The 9,825-nt window shown below is 50.0% G+C and overlaps 1 long non-coding RNA gene across 1 annotated transcript; it reads right to left on the bottom strand.

Moving 5' to 3' along the window:
* Positions 1 to 1,959: 1,959 nt before the first annotated feature.
* On the bottom strand, positions 1,960 to 3,289 carry LOC116888901. The gene is made up of 3 exons (XR_004386355.1): positions 2,872 to 3,289; positions 2,544 to 2,669; positions 1,960 to 2,274 (listed from the first exon to the last, which is right to left on the bottom strand). It is a non-coding gene; the product is annotated as an uncharacterized LOC116888901 (long non-coding RNA).
* Between the last annotated feature and the right edge of the window lie 6,536 nt (positions 3,290 to 9,825).

Here is a 9,825-nt window from a genome sequence, read left to right as displayed (position 1 = left end):
ACCCAAAGAGTACACATGGACACAGACCCATGGCTCCAGCTGCATATGTAGCAGTGGATGGCCTTGCTGGGCACCAATGGGAGGAGAAGCCCTTGGTCCTGCCAAGGCTGGGCCCCCCAGTGCAGGGGCATGGGTGTGCAGAAAGGGGAGTGTAAGGGTGAGGGGAATACCCATAGTGAAGAAGGGGTAGGGGCGATGGGATGGGGGTTTATGGCCAGGAAACCAGGAAAGGGAATATCATTTGAAATGTAAATAAAAAAATCCAATAAAAAAATAACTATATATCGCAATTACATTGGACAGTATGTGTCTTTGCAATTTGTGGCATCAACCACAGGCATAGTATTTCCACTTTAAATCTTATTCCTGGTCTTCTTTTCTCACTCATGGAAACAAAAGAAACAGGACTTGTGTTTATTTCTTCTAATTTTTTCAATGTAAAATTTTATTTATAAAAAACATGTTTCCGGAAATAAGCAAACAAATAAATAACCCATAACAAGTAAGTAAAACAAATTAAGTAAATAAATAAATAAATAAATAGGCAGAGCCTTGCAATAGAAACCACTATGGTGATGCCTGCCTATAACCCTGGTACTCGGAAACCTGAGAATTCAAGGTAGGCATTGTTTAGGTTTGACTGTATTGCTTTTTTTGTTTGTTTGTCAGCACTACACCAGCTAGGGGTATCAGGAAAAGCAAGTTCAAGGGCGTAAAAATTGCTGTCACAAAATTGACTATGAGCAAATGTTAAGGCCATTTTCTTGATTGATGATTTGTGTGAGAGGGCCTAGCACACTGCACCCCTTCCCCCCAGGTAGCATCTCCTGGGCATGTGGTCCTGAGTTATTTTTTTTAATAAAACAGGCTGAGCAGGTTATAGGTAGCAAGTCAGTAAGCAGTATTCCTCCATGGCTTCTACTTTAGTCCCTGCCTTGAGTTCCTGCCCAAACCTCTCCCAAGATAGACTATAGAATGTAAGCAGGAACAAACCTTTCCTCCAAAAATTGTTTTTGGTCATGGTGGTTTAATCACGGCGGTGGAAACTCTAAGTAAGCTAGACCTCATACTGGGTGGTTTTGGGTGTCAACTTGACACCAGCTGGAGTTATAACAGAGAAAGTAGCTTCCCTTGAGGAAATGCCTCCATGAGACCCAGCTGTAAGGCATTTTCTCAACTAGGGTGGGAGGGCCCAGCCCACTGTGGGTGGTGCGGTCCCTGGCCTGCGAAGTCTTGTGTTTCATAAGAGAGCAGGCCGAGTGAGCCAGTGCAGGAAAACGTTTCTGCCCATGACACCTCTATACAGATCAGGAATGAATGCGACTTCAACATTTTCTTTTAATTTATTTTATTCGTATGTGTGCACTGGGCTATCTTCAGGCACAGCAGAAGAGGGCAACAGATCCCATGTGGTTGCTGGGAATTGAACTTGGGACCTCTGGAAGAGCAGTCAGTGCCCTTACCTACTGATCCATCACTCCAGTCGCAACTTCAACATTTTCAACCAATATAAAGTACTGGCTGTAGTTAACACTGACTGACAGGACCTGATTGATTTTTACCTTTCCTGAACCACCTGTAATCATCATGCAGTACTTGAGCATCTGAATCCCAGATGCTGTCCTACTTTCCTGCTACACAGGGATGAAGATGAGGATGAGATAGCTGGACAGAGACACAGGCACAGGCACAGACACAGACATGGTCACGGGCAGGGGCACAGTCAGAGTCAGAGTCAGAGTCAGAGTCAGAGTCAGAGTCAGAGTCAGAGTCAGAGGCAGAGTCAGAGTCAGAGTCAGAGTCAGAGAGAGTCAGAGTCAGAGTCAGAGAGTCAGAGTCAGAGTCAGAGTCAGAGTCACAGGCACAGGCACAGGCACAGAGAGTCAGAGTCACAGGCACAGGCACAGGCAAAGGCACAGGCACAGGCACAGACAGATACAACACAGGCACAGACACAGACCGGTTTCAGCTTTATTTTATTTTCAATGTTGGCAAACATTGAGCCATCCCAGGACAAGCACAGGGAAAAGATCACCAGCACCACCCTCCCTGCCCCGGCAAAGCAACTGTTGTGCGTTTTTTGCCCTAGGGAAGGGTACAGTGGGTGAGGGTCGGAGCGCTGCGAGCCCCAGCCCCCTACCCCACAGGAGGCTTGAAGGACTCAGGCACCGAGAACCTCAGGGTAGTCACCACTGTAGAAAGCCGGCTGGCAGAGCAGGGAGGAGACAGAGCTGTGGAGGAGGCTGGAGTTTTCGAAGTTACTCAGTTACTCGACTAAAAGTGAGGGGAAAGGAAAAGTCACATTGGGAGCGGCAGAACGCTCACCTCGGGCCACTCCTCCTCCACGCCTCCCCTGGAGCCAGTGGACTCAGTCCCTCCAGGACTCCCTCGGTCTCCCTGTCAGGCAGGCTCCTACGGGCTCGGCTCACCAACCCCCTTCTCACAGCGAGTCTTTTAGGTGTCTGCGAATATACAATGGGGTACAAGGAACAGCTGCCTACTGCACCCCTGCCCCCTGCTGGCTCCTCCCTTCTAGGACTTACATCACCAGGTCCCTGCCAGCCACTCCGAGCTACCCGTGAACCGCTCCTTCCAGGGACTCCTCATCCCGGGTCCGGTACCACGAGGTCTCTGCATCCACGAAGGTCAGGAAAGGCACCATGAGGTCACTGGCGGGGATTCTGTCAAGGTGACTTCGTCCTGTCGTCCTCTGGTGCTCTCCCAGCAGGCTGCCTCCTCCAGAGCCCCAGTCCCCCCTCCCCACCACTCCCTCAAGACGTCCCCTTGCTGTGGGGAACGCCCACTCGGCCCCTCTCCCTGGCCATCTCTGGATACCTCCTCAGCTACTGGCACAAGCGTCAGAAAGGATACAACCGCAGGCTTTCCTCGCCTTCCTCCTCCTGCTCCGGACCACTTGGTAGCTTCTCCACAACGGCCGCTCTCTCCACCATCGGGCCGCCCTATTCTCTGCCTTCACAACCTGGGGGAGTCCAGAGCAGCCAGGACCATCCGGCATACTGGCATACTGGCGTTGCCCTTGGCTCTTTCGGCGCCGTCTCCACTCCCCCGGGCACCAGAGCTTGGCGGGCTCCTCGGGTCTTCTCCACTGTTTGCTGTGCGGCCGCACTGCTGTTCACGGCTGCGCAGGGAGTCTAGGGATACACCACCGCCACCACTTCCCCCTGCAGGTTCTAGGAAAGATTGAGGCGCCCACTCCAAGTCCCACGCTGTTCTCCCCGACACACCACGTGAGGCGAAGCCCACAGAACTTGTGAAAACAGGACCGCGCGAGAATTGGTTCCGTACAAACTGGTCGTCCCGTAGACCTGAGGAATCGCTGAGGATCAGTAGCTGGATCGCCAAAACGGGATGCCACACCATCCATTCTTGGTAAACTGGCCCACTCGCAACTCCCGGGCCTCAGACAGTTTAGTGTGACAGCAAGCGTTCAGAGTGCAGATGAACCCAGGCCTGGTCTGTGATCGAGACGCCTGGAGACTTCAAGACCCAGATGGTGGTTCAGTCAAGTTGCCTTGCTGTTTCCCCTAAATCCCTAAAACACCCGTGCGCGTCCGCGCGTGGACACACATACACAGAGACACATAGATATACACACACACACTCTCTCACACACACAGACACACAGACACACAGACACACAGACACACAGACACACAGACACACAGACACACACACACACACACACACACACACACACACACACACACACATACAGACACACTTCGGCTCCATGCTCTACTTACTTCTCCAGCCAGGTAGCCTCGCAAGACACTAGTTACTGTGATTGGTGTAGTGCGCCCTGTCGCAGTCCTCATTTTGGCTGAGTTTGGAGACTTATCCCTCTCGGCGTGTCCCCAGGGCTGTGGAGGACGGGAAGGGGTTGCGTCGGCTTGGCCCCGGAGAACTCTCTGTAGAACCGGATTAGAGAAGATGGTCAGCAGAATGGGTACGAGGGAACCCGTCCTGACGACCGCTATCAGTGTGCTCCGGGCCCCGGGCACTCGATGACGCGGGAGGGGTGACCTGCAGAACCGCCCGTTAGGACAGCGCAGGCTACGTAAGGACTGAACGGATAAGCGCGACCCACGGCCGGAAAGGGCCAGGAGAAAGATGCCTACGTTCACGTCAGGTTCGGTCCAGTCCACAATGCATCTAGGTTTACAGCATTTGTGTATGTCTGAGCGTGTACGTCCGCCTGGGGGGGGTGTTTCTGAAGGGCATCGAGGAGACACTTCTGGGTACTGTATATCTCTGGCAATAGTGAGAGCACGAAAGGATGGTGGAGACGGTCCAGTGTGGACAGACCTCGGCGTCCCGAACTGTGGGATAGCGGATCGATCTAGGGTAGTGGACGAGGTGGCGGTGGGAGGGGTCTGTAGCTCTGTGGTTCGTGCACTCTATCAGTAGATGCGGCAGGATCAGGAGTTCAAAGTTTTACTTGGCTACATGGTGATTCTGAGGCAAACCTGTGCTATGTGGGGCTCTTTCTTAAAACAAAACCAAACAACAGACAAAAGGAAAAAAAATCTGGTCATCGGGAATGACGAGTTGGCAACAAGAGTTCAGACACTGAGCTCAACTTAGTTTTGCTCGGTGATGGAATGTGCCTATGCTGTCATTAATCGTTAGAAAAATGAGTGATGTGGGGGCAGGGAATGAGATAGCCCGTGCACCTTGTCCTTCAGTCAGCACGGCTTCTTACTAATCTTCTTTCTACACCCGGAGAGGAGGACAGATCCATGCTCCACAAGTGCCACCGTTTAGCGGGAAAGGGCATCACTAGAAATAGCAGGAAACACAATCACTAGAAAATATTCCCACCCTATCCTGCTAAGTCGAAACACTCACAAGGCTCTGCCTATTTATTGATTTATTTACTTATTTCTGATTATCTGTTTGTTTACTTATTTCTGGAGACATGTTCTATTAAAACTGAGTTTCAAATACATTATATCACATTAAAATGGTAAAAGAAAAAAAAAAAGCCAAAACCCCTCTTTCCCATGGCATCAGGCAGCAGCTGCTTCTGCTGAGTAGCAAGTTCTATATCCAGCTAAGGGACTGATGATATCATTTTGGTATTTGTTCCCTTGTCAAAAGTTTAGCTGATATTAATCTGGCATCACATTTCATTGTTTAGACACCCCTAAGATAAGATAGATCTGGTTTCAAAGAAAGGAAGGAAGGAAGGATGAATACAAGGAAGAAACAAAAAGCAGAGAAAGGAAGGAAGGAGAGAAGGAAGGAAGAAAGAAAGAAAAGTAGGAAAGACAGAAGGAAGGAAGACACAAAGATAAGAAGGAAGGAAGAAAGAAACAGAAAGGAAGGAAGGAAGGAAGGAATGAAGATAGAAAGAAAAGGAAGGAAGAAAGAAAGGAAGGAAGGAAGGAAAGAAGGGAGGAAGATAGAAAGAAAAGAAGGAAGATAGAAAGAATGAAAAGAAGGAAGGAAGGAAAGAAGGAATTAAGGAAAGAAGAAGATGGAAAGAAAGATAGAAAAGGAAGGAATGAAAGAAGGAAGGCAGGCAGGAAGCAAGATAGAAAGAAAGGAAGGAAGGAGGAAAGAAAATAGAAAGGAAGGAGGAAAGAAAATAGAAAGGAAGAAAGGAAGGAAGGAAAGAAGGAAAGAAGATAGAGGAAGGAAGAAAGAAACATAGAAAGGAAGATAGGAAGAAGGAAAGGAAGACAAGAAGAAAGGAAGGAAGGAACAAACAAATAGAAAGGAAGGAAGGAATAAACAAATATAAGAAGGAAGGTAGGAAGAAAAAGATAGGAAGGAAGGGAGAAAGAAAAGAAAGAAAAGAAGGAGGGAGGGAAGGGAGGAAGAAACAAAGAAACAGAAAAGAAGGAAGAAAGGAAGATAGAAAGAGGAAGGAAGAAACAGAAAGGAAAAAAGGAAGGAAGATAGGAAGAAAGAAAGAAGAAAGGGAAAAAGGAAGAAAGGAAGAAACAAACAAACATAGAAAGGAAGGAAGGGAGGAAGAAACAAAGGAAGATAGGAAGAAAGATAAGAAGAAAGAAAGCAAGGAAGGAAGAAAGAAAGAAGAAAAAAAGGAAGGAGGGAAGGAAGAAACAAAGAAACAGAAAAGGAGGAAGGAAGGAAGGAGGAAAGAAAAGAAACAGAAAGGAAGGAAGGAAGGAGGGAAGGAAGGAAGGAAACTACAAAGTTAATAGGAGCTGAATGATTCCCAACATTTGCACATGGAAAGAGTCACGTTTTCTTGAGCAGTGGAGCTGCAGGGACACTGTAAAATGCCTGCAGAAGTAATTAGCCGCGATCTTATGAGGAAGCTTCGTCAAAGGGCTCGTCTGTGTCAGCTTTTCAAGCCAAGAATGGTCTGACGGAGAGAAGATGGTGCCAGTGGCGAGGTCGATGTCCCGTCGCCTCCCTGGAAGGAAAGTTGCCCTTTCTGAATTCCGCCGAGCCGGTACCCCAAATGGTCGCACTGTACGAGGCGAGCCGTGATCTTCTGACAAGGGACGGCACAGAAATTTTACTCACCGCGAGGAGATCCTCGCTTAAGCTTCAGAGCCACCGAACTTTCAGCCGATCATCCTCAGCCCATCCGATCTCTATCGGAACGGGCACGCTCTTCTGTACCGGTCACCCAATTGCTGAATCCTGTCCCATATTCTGGACGCTCGATGAAACTGCTATTGCAGGAAAATCTCCTCCTCGGTGCCTTCATCGGGTTCTTTTTATTCTTTCAATAGCGATCATCGGCTATTTTGGACAGTAGCAGTAAGAGCCTCCTTTACAATCTCTCTATTAAATTCTCATACGGAAAGAGTCCTCAGTGCCCGCAACGTGCAGGTCGCGACCCTTTCTCGGATCACCCACGGAGTCAAAAGGGGGTCCTCACTAGGCCACATTAACCGCCTCCATGAGGTCACACCTGCCTGGGGAAGAACGGGGAGCTTCCTTGTAGAAGAGGGCATTCCCAGACCAAAGGGCCGATTTTGGTGGAGAAGGTGACCGGAACCGTCTGTCAGTGTCTTAACATCTCAGACAAGACCCGTCCGCAAGGCACTCTGAATAACCCCGTAACCCACGAATGATGCCACGCTGGGGGCTTCTGTGGTCCTCGGAATCCGGGTGGGGGGATGCGGGTGTGACGGCTCAGAGGAAATCCATATTGAAGGGTTCCATTTGTATCAGTTTGAAAAGTGAGGCTGAATCAGCACTGGAAGCATACGTTAAATGTCCTAGCAGCATTTGCTGCATATCTTCTCCATTGCATTAAATTTCTCTTCTCTCTCTCTCTCTCTCTCTCTCTCTCTCTCTCTCTCTCTCTCTCTCTCTCTCTCTCTTTCTCTCTCTCTTTCTCTGTCTCTCTCTCTCTTTCTCTGTCTCTCTCTCTCTCTCTCTCTCTCTCTCTCTCTCTATCTCTCTCTCTCTCTCTCTCTCTCTCTCCCCTCTCTCTCTCTCTCTCTCTCTCTCTCTCTCTCTCTCTCTCTCTCTCCACACACACACACACACACACACACACACACACACACACACACACACACACACACACTCTCTCTCTCCCACACACACTCTCTCTCACTCCACACACACACACTCTCTCTCTCCACACACACCTCTCTCTCACTCTCTCTTTTCTCTCTCTCACACACTCTCTCACACACACTCTGTCTCTCTACCTCCACGCACGCACACACACAGACACACACACACCAAAGGCCAAATTTTTAGGGTTATTATTTCCTCCCATGATTCCCTGACATGCGAGCTCACAAATGTCTGCTTTAGCCTATGCTCCTGTAGTCCCTTGCACGGGGTGTCCTACGAAAGGTGACGACCTGGGGGGTCGACCTGTAGTTGTCCGGGCGCCTCCACTGTCGATACCCGGGGAAGGACAGCTCCCTCCTCGGCTGCTACTCCCGACCCCACAGGGGTCCTTATGCTGAGACCGTCAGGAAAAACCCGGCACCCGGTGTCTTCTCGGCCATTCGCACAGACAGAACTGCCACAGCCACCCTCGGGTGCAGAACGCCCTGAGCTAGACCGCCGGGGGTGGGGGTGGTGGCTCGAGGCCTAAAACGCATCCTTGTCTTCTTCACTGTCTGCTCTCCCATCTGGGTCCATACAGCAGAGCGGGGATCCCGTGGCTCCCTGGCCTTTCGGATTAGTGTAGAGCAGCAGTGGGGTAATTGTCTGTGTTTGCGAAGTGGTGCCTGCCTGTGCCCAAACAGCCTGCATGCAAGAGTCTTGCTAAACTCACTCACTGGTTCTTGTGACTCTTTGATAGGCCCCCTATGATGTGTGTGTGTGTGTGTGTGTGTGTGTGTGTGTGTGTGTGTGTGTGTGTGTACGCGCACACGCGCGCGTGTGTGTGTGTGTGTGTGAGAGAGAGAGAGAGAAAGGAGTCCTGCATGATGACACTAGTTTTGCTCTCAGCATCCACCTCCAACAGAACTGCACCACTTACCCTCTCTTGACTGACTGAATTGAAAGGCTCCATCCAGCCTTTATATACGGAGCTTACGTGAAGCCCACCGCCGCCTGCGCAGACGGGATCTTGGGAGGGTCGGTTCCCGCCGAGTCTCAACTCCACCTAGGCCTTGCGGATCTAGGGACCTCTCTGAGAGCCGGACGACCTCGCCTCCCCGACACGGCCCTCGTCCCGGGACCGTGCACAGACGGGATGTAACCGCCCTACCCAACCGAGACGGGAGCCCGAGTCGGCGAGTCGGCGCCCATCCGTCTGCGCACGAAGCCTCTTCGGGAGGAAGCAGGCGGGCGGGGCTCTCGGAGAGACCCGGCGCCCACCGGAGACAGATAGATAGAGGGATTGGGGACATCCAGGACAAACCAGAGAAAGCAGCAAATGAAAAAACGGTATCAGATCCGAAAGAAGTAAAACCGCTTTTACTGACTTTCAGCCATATGTGTAGAAATCCTCGTTACTAAACATACTCTCAGTTTTCATATTACTCGAATCTCAGAACCCCTTGTTCGCTACGTGAGCACATAATTACTGTGCCACGACTCGATCTCCAAATTTTCTTTCTTTGAAAATTGATCAGATTTAGGGACTTGAGTCAACTTGCTTAAAGTTCTTGCTGCATATTATGAGGTTGTGGGTTCAATTCCCCGTTCTGAGAAAGAAGCTGGAGATGGCGTCGGTACATTTTCACATCAGTGCTAGTGAGGACAAGAAAGGAAAATTCCTATAGCCAGCTGTCCTGTGATTCCAGCCAAATTGGCAAGCTTTAATCACTGAGAGATCCTCAAACGAAACAAACAAACAAACGAACAGACAAATATGCAGGCCCCAAGAGTAGACATTGCTAGTCGACATCTGGCCTCCATGTACAAGCCGTGCACGTGCGTATAAGCGTAAACACACGCATGCGTAAACACGTGACCCTTACAGAATCAACGGGTGCATACGCAGGCACCCGCATTTCCAAAATATCGTCAGTAATCTGTGTTGCGTGACCGAACTTACGTAATTTGAGTTTCCTTCCGTTTGAGAGAGTTTTCTTCCCGGACCGTCTTAAATTTCTTTGGACCACTCAACCATTCAGATCCCAGAACTTCTGCTCCGCAGAAGCACACGGATGAGAAGATCTGGAGGTCTCTGCCGTGTTAAAGTAAGATCAGATGAAAGATATTTGCCGTTTTTTATTTTGTTCCATAACACGTAAACGCCCGTTCCTTCGGCGGCCGAGAGACGATGCGACCGAGAGACCGGCGCGAGGCGTACGGCGTCGAAGGAGCGCTGAGGTCCCAGTTCGGAATGATGATCGTTCGAGACGGGAAAGGCTTCTGACTTTTCCGGTATCCGGTGATGCG

Source organism: Rattus rattus, chromosome X (genome assembly GCF_011064425.1).
Source record: "Rattus rattus isolate New Zealand chromosome X, Rrattus_CSIRO_v1, whole genome shotgun sequence".
In the NCBI taxonomy this organism is placed as follows: domain Eukaryota; kingdom Metazoa; phylum Chordata; class Mammalia; order Rodentia; family Muridae; genus Rattus; species Rattus rattus.
The sequence above is the reverse complement of the archived record's forward strand: the minus strand, read 5'-3'. Positions and strand labels throughout refer to the sequence as shown.